The following is a 20446-nucleotide window of genomic DNA, read 5'->3' as shown; positions in this document are numbered from 1 at the left end:
AGTATGGTCTGTAAATGGTTTTGAAAGAAACCGGAATTGCTTAATATGAAAAGAGACACAATTATTTACAGCAAAATACGAACACTTCTAGAAAAAAATACCATTTCAAGTTACATGCAATGTTGTGACACAGTGCTGGTGCCTTGCAAACCTTAAAGGTACTATATAAATTCCAAAGGAATATTTATGCTTAGAACTGAATTACAACTTATTTATTTTTTGACAATCTAGAGAATTTTCAAAAAAGAAAGTTTAAATGAAAATTCTCCTGGGCACTTAGGGGAATTGAAGATTCTGTGCTTTCCAACAGATGTGAAACTCTCATACTCTGGCAAAAGCTTCTTCATTTGCTGTTTTCTGCCACCAGACTTTTTTATAAGAAGTTTGCACAAAGAGTCCTCATCAGTCACATCCAGCTATGTGTTTGGCCACAGGATAATGTGAAAATTCCCAGTGACCCCATCTGTAAAGGTTGGCTGCACCTTGACCTTGGCCCGTTGGAAAGCTATTCCAGCAAAGTCCACACACGGTACAGTATGTGAAAAACGGGGACAGATGGTAGGGTCGGCAGCAAGGAGCTTACTCATTGACATTGATAGAGACCCTTCCTCTTGCCAGGGTGGCTCCATGGACATACTTTGGCAGCGAAGAGGAGGCCAAAGCACATGTCTTAATAGATGGTGAGCTGCAGGCAAACTGGAGAGATCCGTACACAGTGGAAGTTAAGTCTGGCATGAATTGCACCTATCAGCTTGAGTGTCACGTACACTCGATGGATGTGCAGTGAGGCCAGTCAACACCACACGGATGGCAAGGGCTGTGTCATAAGGTTCCTGATATGGCGCACATGTCTGAGTGAAGTTGGACATTGAATGTCTTGGCGCGTGCCAAGCAGCACCAGACTAGAGCGCATTATTCTGCGGTTGAATAGCAGATGGTGAGTGCAGACGTTTGGAGGGTGTGTGCATCGTACGGATTCCAAGCCAGCAAGCTAACTTAGAAGGTTATTGCATAGCGTGACTTTGGCAGCTAGCTTTTTTAAGAGCTCATGAAAAGTCCTATCCAGAGGCACACGCAAAAGGCCAGGTGTGGTTGACGTTTCGGACATTTTCTGTGAAGTAGTGTTAGCGCGTGGTCAGCAGAAATGCCTCGGCGATGGAACGCATTCCTCAATCTATTGGTCACACTCAGTTGAAGGTGCCTTCTCCAGTGTTGACCAAATGGGCCATATCAGCACTCTAAGTCTGAACGTTTCTGAACTTGGTGCCAAAGCAGATGTCATCAGCACCAGTGAACTTTAGTGAGTGGGTGGATAAAAGGTCTGGTAGAGCCTCGTGGGTGTAAGCATACAGTACTTTGAGAGATAATTTGATTTGATTTTTATTCATATGAAATAGCATGTTGTATAAAAATAAAAAAGATCAAATATAGAGGGGTGATTCTGATGCAGAAAAGTTAAGAAATTTGCATTTGCAGGGCTCCCGTAATGTCAGATTAGTAAGGAAAGTAATTTTATGGCTATACAATTTCTCTCTCTGGGCATATGCCATATAGAGCGGCATAAATAGAGGTTTAATAAAAAATTTCTGGTCTTGGTTATTATAAGTATATATTAGATAGCATTATACAACAATATAACATTTGTGTTTCAGGAAAATTCCGTTTAAACATAGACCATGCATAATTGAAATTATTTATTCAGGAATCTAAAGGGAAAGTTTGCAGATTCTGACTAGTAACATCTGGAATAAAGAAGAATGCTTCAAAATATGCATATATATATATGGTATCAGGAAAAATGTAATTTGCAATTCCAGTTTAGAACTTGTTACATGATATGTCAAATTGCAATATAATGATGGGACAAACTAATTTCAAAATGCCTTTGCAAAATGTGTATTTCTTTAGACATTTTAAAAAATTACATTTAAAACTTGTATTTAACATTGTATTAGAAAGACACTTTCTCAAATTTATATTTGATTTCTTAATGAATTTTCACATTCCTCACCTTGGTGCTTCAGTGTAATAATCTATGCTAATTTGTCTTACCTATTGTCATTTTTATTCATCTACTGCTTTTCCAACCTTTATTGTTTCTTGGTTCCAATTTTGAAAAACCACAGAAATTTCGAAAAAATATTTACAAAGGGCCAGCTGGCACATACTTCTTTGGCCCTCCTCCTCTGAGACTGTGCCTTAGCTTTCTATTGAAATCAATGGCTATTTATATGAACTCCTTGGGACTAGGGGATGGGTTTGTGAGTGTGTGTGTGTGTGTGTGTGTGTGTGTGTGTGTGTGTGTGTGTGTGTGTTTGTTTTTACCCTTCTTCATCCTGGACTAGTCACTTAACCCAGTTTGCCTCATTTTCCTCATATGTAAAATGATCTGGAGAAAGAAATGACAAAGCATTCCAGTGTCTTTGCCAATAAAATTCCAAGTAGGGTCATGAAAAGTCAATATGACTAAAAAATAACTGAATGAAAATATACTTCCAGAATTCATCACAGTTCTTGACAGAGTGGGTACTTATTAAATGCTTACTGACTGGTTTGACCTCTTTTAACCTTGTTTTCCTTATTGTTTATCCTTAAGATGGATACAGTGAAAATATTGACCTGACTTTATGGATCATCCACAATATGTGCAACAAAGTTGCTAGTTATTAGGGGACTATATTAATCGTTTGAAAGAAATATTTAGATTTGGTCCCTGCCCACTAAAGACATATTGTAATTGATTTGACCAGATATAAATAAACAAAATGCCAAACAAGAACACAAGATTTAAGTAACAGTACAATACAACAATAGAAGAGAAGACGTAAGATAGAACATGACTAATGGTCATATGAATTATTCTTATCATTATTGTTTCCATAGAATTTTGAGGAAGAAAGATCCCTTTATACCACAGATATCTTGTCCAACCCTATCAATGAATTGATAAAGAAACCCAACCCGAAGCTTGGAGAAATTAAATGATTTGCCCCAAGACTATACTGATATGTTTTGCTTTATGTAACCACACCATTTATGTTTTCATACCACTTTCACTCATTTTCCCTCAGTACACAAATTTTTAAGAACTCAGCAGATTTTTATTATTTCTGTTCATTTGCTCAGTGAAAATGCTACCCTTAATGCTGGTATATAGAATTTCTACAGTCTTCCAGGTGTTCCAAACATTAGTAATACACGTTAAATGATGAAAAACTATCTGAGATAACCTGTAACATACCAGAGATAAAAACTCCAGTCCATTGAGGTCTAGAACAAAGGCTTTTCACCCTCTGATCTATTTTTAAACACTTTAATTCCTGGATGGGTTTTGTATTTCATCTACAAAGTGTGGCTTATTCCTTATGTGTGGTTGTCATAAATTCGACAGGAAAAAAAAATCTTTGGTAAGAAATAAATATTTTCTTCTTGTGGAGCCAGGACATACTATAAACCCCTGCTCTTCTGTTTACTACCCATATGACCTTATACAAGTCATTCATCTTCTCTGATCCTATATTCTTACCTGAAATTGAAAAGTTCATATCTAATATAAACTGTGGATGGGGAAACTGAGTCTTAGAGAGACTGAAGGGTAGCAAGTAGCAGAATTGGAATGTGAACCTAGAGCATCTGACTACCCCCAAATCCTGTTATTCTTTCCACTGTTTCAGATTTCCCCTTTTGAACATTATATCCTGTGGAAATATCCCAAAGGGGTTTTAAGCAGGAAGTGATGGAGTCTTGAATATAAGCAGCACCAATCCTGTATCAAGGATGCAATTACTCTGTGGCCACCATTCTTAAATTCTTAGTATTCAGTTTATCATCTAGCTTTGTGCTTTTGAAAATATACTATCACTTGGAAAATTTATATCCCTGCCTCAATATTTAATGACTATGTTGAATAATGTTGGTCACAGACCACACTATCTATCCCTGAGGAATCTGCTAAATCCCTCTCACCAGTAAGAAGCAATATCATTGATTAAATAACAGTTATGGCTTCCTAACTCTGAAGCAGCTTTTATCTGCCACGCCGTTCTAGCCTCCAGCTTCCTGTGTGGTACACTCTGTCCAAGGTCTTGTTAAAATACAAATAAATTATTCTCATCACATTTCCTCTATCTGCCCAACTTGATACTTTGTTGAAACAACTGCCCTAATGAAACCCCCAATGGTGCATTGCTCATTTCATTGTTAAGCTGGAATGCGTTTGGAAGTGATGTGGATCTATATGGTTGAAGCCTCCTACTTAGCAGACTATATGTACATTTTTAATCCAATTTTATGTACTAAAGATCATCTCAGTTGGAGGATGGGATGATGTACAGAGCAGAACTCATGGAAGGAAGAGTAGCCTTGAGAACTGAGCATTAAAACTTGACCTATCCTTTCATTTTTTAAAGCACCCAGACTTTCATCTTCCTGTCCCATACTTCTCAACTCACTTCTGTCCTCTTTCCAAATGAGTTATTTGGCCATACTTTTCTCTCCGGCTAGAATGAAGGCTCCTTGAAAGGAGGAACCGCTTCACTTCCAAGTCTGTATCCCTGGCCCCCGCTCCAACTCTGGCCTTTAGTGGGTGACTAATAAATGCTGATTTCTGAGTTGACAATACAAGTGAGTAGCGCTGTCCATAATTTCCAACTGGAATATATAATAGAAAAGATAATTCACATTGTTTTGCTTTTTAATACCTGAATTACCTTGCTCATTTTTAGTTCCCTCTCAGTGAAACTACTTCTAAAATTGGTGTCTAAGGAAGGGACTAATACTCATGTTTCGGAGACATGATTTCGTATAACCTAGAACATGGAAGATTGAACAGTATTGTTTTGGAAAGGTGTCCAAGTTAGTTGTAACCCTTATGGATGTACAGAATGTCAGGAGAAAGACAGCCTAGGAGGAAGTATTCATCCACCTTAACCTCTGTGCGGATGAGTGAAAGTTGATTCCCTAAAGCTAGCTTGCCTTCCAGGCACAACTTGAGTCACGTGGTCCCTGAGAACACAGGGAAAATACCTTCCTACAAATCACTCCTTGTATAAGCACTTGTTATATAGTCAACTCTCCTTGAAAACCACAAACAGAGGACAGTTTGTTCATGGAAAAGTTGGAATGGGAACACTGTTATTCTGTGCAACTACCTCTCCCATCTTCAGGGGAAGAAAGTACTTTTAAGACAAATGTTTTGAAAATGTGATAACTGGTTTAAGACACAGTGTTACATATTACAAGGATAAACTATATTCTGCACTCATATATGCTCTCATCTCTAGTTTAAACCAAAGTCATTGGGTTGAAGAACTTCATTTTTTAGCTGTTGACAGTGTAATAAATAGATAATATTTATAAATTTATAATATTTATATAATAAATTCAATAACAATGCCTCTTCTACAATAGTCAATTTTTTTAAAAAGGTTTTTTTTTTCACTAAAATTCTAAACCCCTACAGAGTTTCCATGGTTAGATTGCGATTTTAAAAATTATTCACATGTTTATTTACCATGTAACTGCTAGAGAACTAGTTCAATGTTACAATATTCATCATGGCTTTACTAGAATAAGTAGCTATGTGAATGAATGAGCAACTGAATAAAAAGTATTTATTAGTTGTTTGCTATGTGCAAAACATTTTCCCATTGACAATACAGTGTTTGCTCTCAAGGAATAACATTCTAATGAGGAAAATAAAATATATGGAGAGTTCAGCTGTAGAATTGATGGAAAGGCCTAGTGATTCTTAGGATTCATTTGAAAGACAGTTGGTAATGCACCTTCTTTAATATCTATCATTTCCATTGACACTGTTTATGGTGTTAAAGCAGTGGACAATGCCATTGACTTCGGTAGTGAGCACTTCCTTCTCTGGGTCTTTTGTAGCTGTGGCCACTATTATTAGTGGTTTGGGAACATATAGCTCAGGAAAGTTCAGAGTACTCCAATTTAAGGTGGAAAACCAAAGATCTCTTCTGAAGGATTTGGTGAACAGAGAAAATGCCTCTCATAACTTAATAAAGCTTTAAGCGATTTTGAGCTCTGGTTGTACAACTGTTACCTTTAACAGTTATTCTTGATTATTATCAAGAATGACATTGAGGTAGACATATACCAGATAGGCACAGAAGACATGACCAGATACTTGGAATACCATCGAGAGATTTGGGCTGATGATAAAGATGTATAGAAATTAAAAATGGAAATGTATGTATTCCCTAGATGAAAAAAGTTAAGTGCCTTCCTGAAGGGTCATAAAGCATCTGAACTAGATCTTCTTACTGCAAATAAAAACCTTTTCCTATTACATTCCATTACTGGACTGATATTGTGACCATGGACAATTCATTTTATTTTGCGGTATTTTGAGATAGATTTTTACTCTCTAAATAGACAGGAATAATTTATGGGTTCTTGAATCAGAGATAAACTGGTCTGACAATTTAGAAATATGATATATTTTACATACTTTTAGTTTGTTGGGATGTGATACATTCAAAGCATTAGAACTATTCTAGAAAACATGCTTCTTAGTGACAAAATTATCAGAGATATTGTACCATGTTGCTATATTTTTCTGATCCTAATTATTGATTCTTCTGATTCTCCTCTCTATTTCCTTTATAAATCAGACAATTAGTCTTTGATTTGTCTGTTTTAAAAAAAGCTATGATTTTAAGGTACTTGAAGTGAGTTTCACGTGTCCAATAATTGGCCATCCCTGTCTTCCCCACCTTCTCTCTCCCTACCCTCATGCAAACATACATACATTCCCTATAAGAGTTTGTTATCTCAGGATATTCCATTATAGGCTCACACTGCAAAAGAAATTTCAGCATAATGACACTGGAGGCTTCATTGCTAGGGAATGAAAATTAATTGTATGGTAAGGAAGTAGAGGCAGCAAATCAAGACAGTCCTTTCCAGGAGATTGACAATGAAAAGGGTAACAATGTAGGATAATTAGTTTCAAGGAATTAAGGTTGTTTTTTGTTGTTGTTGCTTTGCTTATTTTCTAGAATCTTTGTGTTTCTGGAATCACAAGAACCAATATACAGGGATAGATTGGAGCCAGAGACAGAAACAGACTCAGAGAGAGAAAGAAGCGAAGAAAGACCAAATTTTATCAAGCAAAGTTATTGCTTCTGGCAAGAAGGGCCTCTCTTCCTTAGAGACCATGGTAAAGGGAGAGAGGTAGGCTGAGTTGTTTGCTTTTTTAACTTCTTATCTTCTAACTTAGAATTAATACTAAGAATTGGTTCTTACCTGCTGTCTTAGAATTGATACAAAGAATTGGTTCCAAAATAGAAGAGAGGTAAGGGCTAGGCAATTGGAGTTAAGTGCCTTGTCCAGGGTTACATAGCTAGGAAGTGTCTGAGACAAGATTTGAACCCACGACCTCCTGTCTCTGGGTCTGGAACTGTATTCATTGAGCCACCTACCTGCTTCTACATAGAGTTGTTTTTCTAGATGTGGATGGTTGGGGGACTTAGGATTCTTAGGTTTGGAATTAGAGTCATGAGGATCCACGTGTAAACATTTTTGTCTTGAACTTTTAGAAGTTTAATAAAAGGTAATATCATGATACATTGTTGAAAGAAGATCACTGGATTTGAAGTTTGAATCCCAATTTGGGGGTGGATTATATGAGGAATAAGGTCTCTTCCAGTTCTAAATATGTGATTTGCCATTAAAAACAATAGTCCCAAACTCTGCCTCATCTGATCTCTGATCATAATAGGTACCAATTTAGGAACACTGGAGAGCTCTTCAAACTTGAAACCTCCTTCCCTCCACATCCCCTTCAAAGTGGTCAGGGGAAAAAAATCTATTCCTAATCAATCTTTCTAGCTACAATTTTATCAGGTCCTAATTTGCTCTTTGGGAATCCTGGAGTTGGAAGTGGGGTGGGGAGGGATTTAGATAAGATTTGGCACCTTCAACTCCTGTAGAGTGTTTTGATGTACTTCTCTGAGATAATTATTGTCCCATTTTAAGGATGAGGAAAGACATGCTCAGACAGATTAAGGGATTGTTAAAGGTCATATAATTAGTAACTGTCAGGTTCAGCCTCAGTCATCTTTTGACCCCAATGACGATGCTCATTCTATTATGCCAAACAATAGGTCTAATTTGACTCATGTATCTCAGGGAACAATCGCAGTTCCTAGACCCCACTGGGAAGAGCACCTAGCCATCTGTTTCCTGTCAGGCATTTTGACTAGCTGACCTCTAATGTCATTTCTAGTTCTAAATCTGTGATCCTGTGATTGTCTATTCACAGATGTAAAAGTCACTGTAAATGATCCATGAATTCAAGACACTACTGTGATCAGTGATATGATATTTGATCAGTGATTAAATACTTCATTAAAATCTTATTAACCTATTCCTTGGCCTAAATTCCGATTCAGAGGAAAGCATCCTTAGAAAATCTAGATACTCCTTCAAAATGCAATCCCAACTCCAGAAGGCCAAAATTAGAGTATTAACTTCATATTTATGAAAGGGGGTACACTTATGGCTTTGTGGGTGAAAGGATTAATTAGTTTGAGCCACTAGTTGTACAGAGACCATATAGCTAACTGCAATTTTGTTATCCTAGTTTTTTTTTTCTATTTGTGATTCCATTCCTATGATAGTCCATTTTAGTAATGGTGCTCACAGATTTTTTAGGACATAATTAACAAGCATCTAAACAGGGATTTGGCTATTACTGAAAATTTTAAGAACAACTTTATTTAAAAAAAAACATAAGAAATGAAGTGGAGAGGTGTTTGTTTTTTGTTTTTTCCCTGAGCTTAGCCAGTGACCTTCTACTCTCACTTGTAGCACCCCTATTGTTCTAATTCCTAGATTTTTTTTAAAGAACAGTACAGTAAATGATATGATTAAATGAAGTATAAGCACCATGCCTTTTCCGCCCACCATTTTTAGTGGATTAATTCCATTTCTAAAATGTTAGAAAATTGATTCTAATATTTTAAAATTATTTGCACGCCAAATACTTCAGTCTCTATCTGCTAGCAGTTTCTTATCCTTGTGTGTGTGTGTGTGTGTGTGTGTGTGTGTGTGTGTGTGTGAGTGACCAACTCCTTTGGCAAGCTGTTGAAGCCTATGGACCTCTTCTCAGAATAATGTTTTTAAATGCATAGGATAAATATATATAGAATTATAGAGGAAACCAGTTAAATTGAAATAAAGATGTTGTAATTTTTTTCCTATTCAGTTTCATGAACCCCTTGAAATCTATCCTGAAACCTGTAGATCCTAGTTAAGAGTCCTTGTTCTATGGAAAAACATAATATAAAACCTCTACTAATTATAAAGAATTTAGGGGAGGAAGGATTCATGTGTCTCCTGGCCTATTACTCTGTCTTTCTTACAATTTATGCAAATCTAATCATAATTAGCATATTATTTCCCTCTAGCTTCATCTCTATTCCTGATATTTTCCTTTCTAAGGAATCTGCTAATCACTTTTAGAAGCTTCTCTGTCTTCCTTACAATGTAAAGTATTCTTGTATATTTTTTCTTTGATATATTTTATTTTGAGATTGAATATGGTCATAAGTCTTCTGAAGCCCTGATTGCTTAATTTGGTCATCCTTCTTCCCAAGTCAGAAAATAATAGAAGGAACCTTCATTGTCCAAGAATATGAATATAATCTTTAGATACTATATCTGAAATATATAATTTTATATGTATATTTCACTATTCCTACACTTCATTTAATAAATCATTTCTCTTATTTCTTATGAATTTTGATTAATAGTGAATTGTTCTGCCACTAATATCCTTCTCATCATGGCATAAAGGTAGCTCTGGGTCCTTGATGCTTTTGCCAGTGGAGTGCGTACCTTCTGGCAGTTCTTGCAAAACTGGAAAGCCTTTGTATACAGACTTGGTGATGAACTGTATGTCTGTCTTCTGAGGGCCAGACTAGCCAGGTTCAAAGATGTTCATTTCCAGAAGGTTGGCTAGCAAACGATAACTTTTTCCAGCAACTCACAAAAACTATCTATGAAAGCATAGTTGATAATCTGCATCAATAGAGGCAGGATTAATAATGATTTAATCTTGGATCCTTAAGGTATTGGATTACTTGAATTATTGATTACTGGTTTTACAATAAATGAAAGGAGTAGATTTCTATATTGGTAACCTTTGAATCAATTAACCAAAAAGTATTTATTAACCTCCTACTAGGTGCCAGGCACTGGGCTTGGTCATATGGATACAAGTACAAAGAATGCTACAATCCCCTACTTACATTGATTTGCATTCTAAAGGAGAATCTAGAAATTCTAATTTGTTAGGTCAAATGCACATTTTTGAGAGAGAGTTGATACAGAAACCTATTGTCTCTAGAATTAAGAGAAGGAAGCTCCCTAGCAAAAGGAAATGAAAATAATATGAATGGGCCCTTCTGTGCTCATAACATTAAATACCTTTCCCCCCCTGCTTTCCTTCTTAAAATGGGTTTGAACTTGTCCTGGATTAGTTATCTGCATGACTATGAGTGAATTGTCAAAAACTGGATCCAAATTATGATAGAAAATAAGCAATTCTTTTGGAATTCTTCACCATGACTGTGTTTGGAGTGTCTTCCCCTTCACCCTCTTTCAGTTTACCTTTACATCTTTTCTTTTCCTGTTAGATCATAAGCTCTTCAATGGCAGGAACTTTTTTTGATAATTGTATTTCCAACTCAACATAGTATCTGCCATAAAATGTTAATAAATATTTATTCACTTATTGATCAGGACAGAAATATCATTAAGAGGGCTTTGGTGATATCAATTTAAATCTACTAAATTTGGTGAGATCATTTGTTCATTTTTTTTATTTCTTGGAGGCCAGTAAGTAACTAATCTTATCCTGGACCTTACAATTGCTTGTATTCATCAGAAACACTTTTTTTCCCCCAAATTCAGGATAGAAAACTTCATTTCATTCTTAGTTATTGATTTTTTTCAGGCTTATCTATATGTATCCTTTTGGTCTGATTGCTGGTTTTCTACTTTATATTACACTTGATGCCCCCTAAAAAGTCTCTAAGAGGTTGCAAAAGTATAGAATACAGCAACTTATTTGTTAAGTGGTCTCTGCCAAGCATTTGCTGGGGCTTTGTAGTCTGCATTCATTACCAAGCTGTCTCCCACTGTATCTCTGGGTGTTGAGTCTAATCCACCAAAAAAAAAAAAAGTGCATAGTTTGGGCACTGCTTAACTCAGTGAATCTTGCCAGTGGATGAGATTGATATGAGTGATTTTGCTGCCCGAGTTGGAAATTTGCAAGGCTAAGAAACAACCATTATCTGTCAATTGGCAAACATTTATAAAGCACCTACTATGTGCCAGGTGATAATGTAGGTGTTGAGGATCAAAAGCAAAATCAGAATAGTCCTTGCCCTCAGAGAACTTCAGAGAATCATTCCAAGGAAGACACGTACATTTATAAAAGAAATACATGGCGGTGTTTTTGAGGAGTAATGTACTATAAATTCGGTGGGGCGGAGGGATGAAGAAAGGTATATAGAAGGTGGTACTTCAGCTGAGTTGGAAGGAATCTAGGTATTCTAGGACATAGAGGGAAAGGAACCTTTCCCATATATTGGAGATAGCCATCAAAGAAGAAATGACGATGAGAGATGGAATGCCATTTTTAAGGAATACTAAGAAGGATTTTATCAGTCATCCTAAATATGCAAATGTCAATAAATGTCAGAGGGAAATTCTTGAGGAACGTATTGAATTCACCAATGTCTCAAATTAAATTCCAATATCGAAATGGCTCATCCATAATTTTACCCTATTCCTTCTAGGATACTCCATTTCTCAGATGTCCAGTCTTATAACTATATAACAACTCAAGGCACTCTACCCAACTACTTTGAGGCAGAGTTAGTGATTTTCTCTTGAAGGAGCCATTAGGGGAACTGTATGCATATGAAAGAACAACTGGCCCCATTTCCAGGCCCCATCCCTGGGCCAAAATATGTAGTCGCCAACAGTGAGTTGGCTACTATGTTTTTTGAGTTCTGGCTCAGAATAAGATCCATCTGTTTTGCTCAATCCTTTGCCCAAGTGCTATAGTAATAATCCTATTATTATATTCTTATTGTGGTCTTGTTTGAGGTAGGGTCAAATGTAAACACCCCAAGGTCCTTATTTTATTAGGTACAATTTACAGATCAAAAGAAAGCTACTACTGGTGTTGATGGGGATGATTTGCTTCCCCAGCTGCTCTTAGTTTTCTTTGCATTGGAAAACAGAAGCTTTAGAATGAATGTGTAGTTGTGACCAAATCTCCTCTCCCAGGGCCTCAAGAATGTAATTTTGTAGTTGTTTCTCTAAGTAAAAAAGAATGAGCACAAAGGAAAAGAATAGAGAGAAATGAGAATAGAAGAAAATAAAGAAGCAATGAGAGGCTAAGCAAAAGGAGAAGAAAATGGGGAAATACGCTGTATCTGCTACACATAGAAGTGGTCTTATAAGTTAACCTGAATTAGTGAGCAATTCAATAAACTATTTGATTAGTTCATTAAAAAAAGAACTCAAACCAATTGGCTGATGGACGGAACTAATTCCGTCCTTAGTCAAACCAGTTGTGCATGTAACTGTCGCCTAAGTTCATAACCTTTCTTCTTCTCTGCCCTGTTTGGTGGGTCATATTCACTCACCATATTTAATTGGTGAGCAGAACAGTGCCAGCTGGTGATGCAAATTTATCTAGAGGTAGATAATTTTTATGCTTCTGAATCATTTATCAGGGGATTATTGTTATACCATATATTTTCTGAGCTTGAGTTATTTTTGTCAGTTTCTTTTATGAATGTTTTGTTGCCTTATAAGGAAATATGTGCACTCCCCTCCTCTCATTCAGTTGTCCCTGGTGACGCCTCCATAATTTCTGTCTTCTATACACTGGTACATTTTTAGTTTAATTCAGGCACATGAGAAGCAGGGGGAAAAGTTGAGTTAAAGTCACTGTCAATAATTTAAATGCCTTCACATAGGGACACACACACAGAAAAATATAAACCCCATTCATAGGGTTTGGGGAACATTATAAGTTTGTCTTATCCATATAAATTACACGTATGTATGCACACACAGATATTATGTATGTAATATAGTCACTAACATCTCAACAAACATATATTTAAGGGGAAAAATCCATAAGTGAGTAATGAATATGTTCACTTATTTAGCTGCCTTAAATGAATGATATATGATAATATTCTAATATGTAGAGATAATATGTAATATTTCAAAAATACAAATATAACAATATTGCAAAACATTTACTGCTTTTAAAAATAAAGGAGAGCTAATAAGATCATTGAAAATTTACATAGAAAATTATGCTTTCCCCTTCAAATTGCTGTTGTCCATTTGAAGCCCTAAGTGTTAATGATTTGATTTAGAATGTTTATTTTCTTGTTATTTTATTGAATTGGAAAGACTAGAGAAAGATTAGAGTTAAGAAACATAAATTATAGGACAGAAGTATATGTGTATATTATACTTGGAAATTTAAAACCCAGGCTATTGATTTGAAAATTGAAAGGGTATTTTTTTTTAATTTTGATAAATCAATGCAGGGAATTAAAATTATTTAGAGGGGGTATTTTGGTTTAATTTATGAAACTCACTCTGTTCATTCAGTGTCTTAACCCTAACCAACAGGAGCTGTATATTATAAAATTTTATAACATGAATAACATGATATGTGATACCCTAACCAACACTTTGCCAAGCTTCATTTGGCTCATTAAATGTTAGTTTAGATTAACTCAATTGATTGCTTTTGCAGTGGTTTGAATGTAAATTTTTTTCCTGTTTAAAGTTTAAATAATAATTTTACTTCAGTTTTTGCTTTCTGATTTTTACAGTTCCATTTTTTTTTGTCTGAAAGCATCTTAATATTCTTTAGGATGTGAATCTTTGCCTCCTTAAAAATGCAGCATAAGATATAATATTGTTGAAATTCAGAAGGATAGACTTTCCAGCCATATAGTTATGAAGTCTTTAATACCAAGGTATATTTTGGTATTCAGAATTGCCTCTTTTTTTTCTTTAGATTTTTTTTCTTTTCATTACAAAACTACTCTGGGAAGAGGGTTTCTTTTTTTTCCCCTCAAAAAAAAAAAAAAGCTACGCTTGACTGATAATGCATTGCTTTGGATGGTGAAACATTATGAAAGTTTAATTTTTAATTAAATCTGAAATACCAATTATAACTGAAAGAGATTTTAACCTGTTTCTTTTCAGACTGCCTGAAGTTACATTTGGAGGCTGAAATCACTGCACCTTAAAAACAAAAAAGATTGAGCTTTACTGCATTCCTGTAAGTAAAAACTCCATGTATCTGTCACCAGCCCCTAAATGATAAAAGCAGTAGTAATAATAACCAGACTTAGGTAAACATCTGAGTGTCCTGGATTGGATGTATAAGTTTGAATTATTTCCTTTCTTTTAAAAAAAAGTTTATTGGGCTAAAATTCAACGTATCTTTTTTATCAAACCCAAATTTTAATCGTTACTGTTGGCTGGTTTGAATTGCATTAAGAACACTATATGCTTCAGCACAGACATGCTCTTCATTCCATCATTGAAGATTCCTACGTTTTGGTATGAAGATAATAGATGGCAGCAGATTTCTGATGACATCAAAGTAGAATCCATTTTTCCTTTATGATGTCATTAGAAATTGCTATCCTTTATTGAAGAGGAAATGGAAAGAAACAGAAAGTTCTTGATGACATCACAATAGAATTGTGCTGTCTTGAGGACTTTGGACAGAATAAGCAAGATGCATAATTCCCTTGTGTGCGTGTGTTCCCCGTTCTGCTATGAAGCAGTCAAAATAGCACATCTTATGTCTTCCTGTGAGCTACAAGGCTGTCTCTCAGAGCCCCATTGTTCCATAAATGCATGTCAGAGTCTACCACAGTCTGGCCTACCCTTATTTATCTGCTGTTTTGTCAATGTACTTGGAAGAACAATTAACATTTGGGATTTCAATGTCTGAATAACAGGCAGTGAATAGAACCCTAGCGTATAAAAGATTCAGACGCCCAGGTTAGAGAGAGAGAGAGAGAGAGAGAGAGAGAGAGAGAGAGAGAGAGAGACAGAGACAGAGACAGAGAGAGACAGAGACAGAGACAGAGACAGAGACAGACAGACAGACAGACAGACAGACAGACAGAGAGAGAAGCTTATAGCTGGTGGTGGAGGGGAGGCATTTTAATTCTGCATTGAAACATTGTGAAATACTACAATTCAAAGTCAATCTGTTTTTTTTTTTTTATTCAACATCATAATGTACAATTTGGTAATGAAATCCAGAGCTTATAATTTTCTCAAGTGGCATTTTTGTTTTTTAGTATGAAATGTTAAAATGTTTATAGTTACATGGTAGTAGTAGAGGTGGTGGTGGTGGTAGTAATTGGTGGGAGAAGTTATAGGGTGAGACAATCCATTGCAATAGTTTCTAGTTACTTCTGATTTTTTTTGTTGGTGTGTGAAAGCTGAAGAGCATACAGTGGCTTTGAGAGAGTCTTGTTCCCTTCTAGCAAAGAACGACAAAGCTGATTCAATCCATTTCTGCAATGTTGACTGGTTTCACCATGTTCGTGCATTACTGGACAGCCCAGTGGATTATGTGAAGCTTCATATTGTGTATTGATTACATGCATTGAAGGACCTCTGAATTGGTTAACCATTTCTGTGGTCTGTATTCTAGCCAATGTCAGTTCCTGTGGGAAATGGAATGTGGGCAGTATGGATCACCACCGCCATGACTTTTGGTTGAAGTAAAGATAGCTTACACCATTCCCTTTACCCTGAGGATCAGAACCTTTGGATTCCAGGTAGAAAGTAGGTTTTGTAAGACAGCATCTGGAAGAATACAAAGACATTTATCAATGAAGAGTTCTCTCCAAACCTACTTGATCTTCATGAAATTCGGCACACATTAACCAATCAGTCTTTCTTCTCTAGTCTTTCCATTCTCGGTCCTTCTCCACCCATGCTTACTAAGTATTCCCACAAATACTGTTGGCAGTAGGCCTTGAAGCATCTCTGACATGGAACTTGTATTTAGTAAAACTAACTTAAACAAGAGTTTCCCTGTATCTCACTATACCTCAGAGCCCGTCAATCAAAAGAAAACCTGACATGGATTAACTACCAGAGTTTGTTTGCAATGCCACACTCAAAGGGAAGTTTCAGGAAAATGAGGTAACCCTGGGCATAGAGTTGAGAGGAAGGAATATTTTACTTCAGTGTGTGAAAACTGTTTCTATACAAATGAAAAGACTTTCCTTGGAAATCAGAACAGCTGGACCTCTCTTAGGCTTAGTGTCCTTGCTTTTTAGCTCCCATTGTAGCTCCAAATCTTCTATTCAAGCAATAAGTAAACGTTTATTAAAGCCTACTATGTGCCAGACACTGAGTTCAGCTCCTATTATTTTATTTCTAATGAGCGCCCTCACCATGCCACCCTCACTCCTCCCACCCCACCTTTTAAATTGAGGACCTCTCATTTATCCAAATTAAAATTGTCATAAAACTGCCTTTGGAGCAAAACTGAGATCATATGTTTTAATGTAACACAAAAAGATCTGAGAACCTCAAAGAATTTGGCAGACACATTTCTATTTTAAAGATGAGCAATTTCATGAAAGTCGTTTGTCCTAAACTGCTCTGTGCCATAGCTGTAAAAATGACCGTGGAGCTTAAGAGTTAGATCTTTCTTGATGCCTGATTTAAGTTGTCCAAATTGCTTATTTCTTTGAGGCCTTCTAAATTTTAGATGCTAAAACAAAATGTAGGTGAATGTTCAGCTGATCATATGCAAAAGATTGTTTTTATAATTGGGATTTCATAGGTGTTCACTCCAACCCCCATCCATCCATTATGCCATTGTACATTCATTGGGCCTACATATTACATAGAGGCAAATTTATTTTGTTGACTGATTACCCTTGTCAATGATGTATGAAATGGACAGAAGACCATTAGCAATTTCACTAGTTTAATTGGGCTTACAGGCATAATGAAACCAGTTAGCAGAAGAGAGCCAATGTGACAGAGAATTCAGGCTTCCAAAATGTGGGCATCATGCATGGTGTCAGGATGTCACTGTTGCCAGGGATCATTTCCATCATAGAATACTTTTTCCTGAGCTTTGGGGAAAAAAGTTTGAAGAAGCTTTAATATTTCAAATCAAATTACTCACCTACCCATTTCTTTGGGTTTGCCTTCAGTGACTTTTGCCATTTAGTCATCTAAGTATTCTCATTAGGGAATGATGGTGCTATTTTAATCTTAAGATGTTACTTTCTCCACCAAATTCATTTTCCATTATTTTTTCCCTTTTGAATAAGTTTCAGTCACTACATGCAGGAAGTTGGGGGTTGAGTCATTGTGGCAATAGTTGTGGTATGAGTGTTTGTATGTAAAGTAATAAAAAGTGTGTGTCTGTATGTGCCCTGGAAAGCCACAACATCTTTTATATGCAGGAAAGATAGAGAAAGAAGCAGAGATAATCAGAGCTGTTTCTGGGGCTGTAGCAAATGAAGAAGAATCTTCTACCCCAAGGGAGCATTAATTTGGACCTAGAAGAGTCCTCAGAGACTATAATTTAGCACCTTCTTTGGACAGATGAAGAAACTGAGGCCCAGGATGGTTGAATGACTTGTGCTCAAGGGCACACAGGCAAGAAGTGTTAGAGGTAGGATAAGAACCCACGTTCTGTGCCAAGCCAAGCCTGCCATCTTGAGAGAATGGTAGCCTCTTGGGTTAGAGGCAAAGACCATGACTAAAAATTATGTAACAACGTTGCCAGCTCTTAAGAGTCATCAACTGGGTAGCTTAATGGATTGAGAGCCAGACCTAGGACGGGAGGTTCTGAATTCAAATGTGGCCTCAGATACTTCCTAGTGGTATGTTCTTGGGCAAGTCATTTAGCCCCCATTGCCAGGCTCCCCTGCCTTGGATCCAATACACAGTAATGATCCTAAGACAGAAGGTAGGGGTTTTGTTTTTTTAAATCATGTCTACTTCACTTTGTCATGATTCACATTATCCTGGTAGCACTAATATAGAATTCACCTTTAGTTATGACTAGAAGTTACAGGGTGCATTAGGCCCGATGAATGAGTAGGAATACATTGCATGATTACATTGTTCTTTATGGAGAGGCAAGTACATTCAGTATAGAGGACTGTGAGATCTAATTGCTTAATTTTAGTGTTAAAACTTTTGTTGTTTTTATCTTTTTATTTAACCACATATACAGATTGTATTTAAAGGTATCAGAAAGGGTTAACATTGAAGTATGAGGTCCAAGGGACGTCTGGATTTCAGCATTTGTGAAACATTGCACCTATACTTACAGTGATTGATTTCTCCTACAGTAGCCTAAATCTTAATATTCTGTGAGCATAGGGAAAAGTTAAACTTAAGTTTGTCTAAGATTTATTTGGGGAATTGGCAATATAGGATCTCTTCAAAGTCCAGATAATTGCAGTTAAATATAAACTTTTTTTATATAAACATATATTTTTATATAAATATAAAGCCCATACTTGAATGTATACATCATACATATACAGGGTCTTTCGCACATGTAGTATTTGAGCAAATATATGTGTGTGTTTATATGTATGTCTATATCTATGTCTATATCTACATCTACATCTACATCTACATCTATATCTATATCTATATCTATATCTATATCTATATCTATATATCTATTTATGGCTGTTATTTTAGATAAGATTAATTGTCAGAAAAAATTGCAAAGTAAAAATAGTGCATATATTCAAAAGGTCCATAGCTTTGTGTTAATACCTTATAAAGAAAATATTATTTCAGAAATGTATTTGGATTGGTGTGTTTTGAAGCCTGGCAAGGTCTGACCCTTAAGAACATACTTTTCCTCTGCATAAGCTAAAGTAGATCTCTGACAATCTTCCAAGAAAAGATCATATGAATTTTATTTCCTTTTAAGTTAATAATTGTTATGATTCCGTTGGTTGGTTAATGGATGTTTTATATTTTGGTTATAGTATTTATTGTTTAAAATAGGACGTGGTTCTTTCTTTTCTCCCAAGCAGATTGTTTCTGTTAACTATTGTACCTTTTGTAAGACGTCATTCCCAATATCCCTTAGTCCTCATGCTTTCCCTCTATTATTCCCATTTTTCCTACATATATCATTTGTACGTAGTCACTTTCATGTGTTCTGAAGAGCCGGGATTATCTTTTGTCTGTCTTTGCATCTCTAGTGTAAAACATGTTAGAAATGAATCATCATGATAATCAATCATTAGTAACCACTAATAATTCTTTGAAAGAATTTCTGTGTCGAAAGATCACCAGACTTCTTTTGGAGTATGGCCTATTACATTTGAACTCCATAAACAGAGAGTAGCTATTTGGATTTGTTAGCAGAATTACAATCAAATTAATTAAATTGAAAGTTTAAAAAAGTTAAACATAATATTTGAACTTTACTTCAATGAAAGTTTATGTGGAGTTGTATCTCCTGGGAAATAGTGGGCTGAAGAAACTTCTGCCCAACTGCATATAAGAACACACTAAAAACAAATACCTTTTTGTTCCAGTTGTCAAAGCCTTACCATTGCTACTATAGGACACTCAGGTAGAATAAGAACAATTATTAGGCAAAAAAATGAATCTCACTAGGACTTATTTAAAATGTTAAAAATAAGAAATTATTTTGTGTTTATCAGTTGCCTATCCCTATATCTTGTTAATGTGCATTGGAGAGGGGTAATTAGTTCTCAAATTTTCCTATAGCTAAAGAAAATTGATAGATAATAATATAACAGTCATATTACCCTTTAAAGTTTTCAAAGCTATTTACAAATATTATTTTATCGGATACAACAGTCTCTATTTTATAGATGAGGAAAGTAGGGTTTAAAGCAGTTAAGGTAACTTGTCCAGGGACAAATGACTAGTGTCACTGTCAGAAATAAGATTTAAATTTATGGCTTCCTGACTCCAAGTTCAGTGCTTTGCCCAATGTTCCTAGCTCCTTAGAAGAAATAGAAGTCAGCTAATATGCAGCATTAAGTTTATAGTATGTGCCAGGAATTGTGCTAAGAACGTGTGATACATTAGAAAGGGAAAGTTTTGTTTACCATCAAAGAGTTCACTTTCCTATGGGGAAGATAACATGTTAGTAACATGTATATACATGTATTTATAGAACAGAGAAGATGGAAGGTAAAGTCAGAGAGAAGAGAGGAACTAGCACCATTGGAGAATAGAAAAGGTTTCCAATAGATGGTAAGATTTGAATTGAGTCTTCGCATACTTCATTTGAACTAAATAGGTCTCAGTTTCTTCATCTTTAAAATCAAGGGGTTCAAACTACAGCTAGGTCCTGATGGGA

General features: G+C 35.8%; 1 protein-coding gene across 24 annotated transcripts in view; it reads left to right on the top strand.

Moving 5' to 3' along the window:
* The window catches only part of ZBTB20 (zinc finger and BTB domain containing 20), a 1063249-nt gene that overhangs the window by 437002 nt on the left and 605801 nt on the right, over positions 1-20446 (top strand). For 21 of the 24 annotated variants that reach the window (XM_056797120.1, XM_056797131.1, XM_056797122.1 and 18 more), the window contains one exon: positions 14284-14359. The gene's annotated coding sequence lies outside the window, so the exon portion shown is untranslated. Of the gene's footprint in view, positions 1-4503; positions 4624-7029; positions 7198-14283; positions 14360-20446 lie in introns of those variants that run through there. The other 3 variants (XM_056797129.1, XM_056797127.1, XM_056797134.1) reach the window with 2 other exon arrangements.

This window comes from Monodelphis domestica, chromosome 4 (assembly GCF_027887165.1).
Source record: "Monodelphis domestica isolate mMonDom1 chromosome 4, mMonDom1.pri, whole genome shotgun sequence".
Taxonomy (NCBI): domain Eukaryota; kingdom Metazoa; phylum Chordata; class Mammalia; order Didelphimorphia; family Didelphidae; genus Monodelphis; species Monodelphis domestica.
The sequence above is the reverse complement of the archived record's forward strand: the minus strand, read 5'-3'. Positions and strand labels throughout refer to the sequence as shown.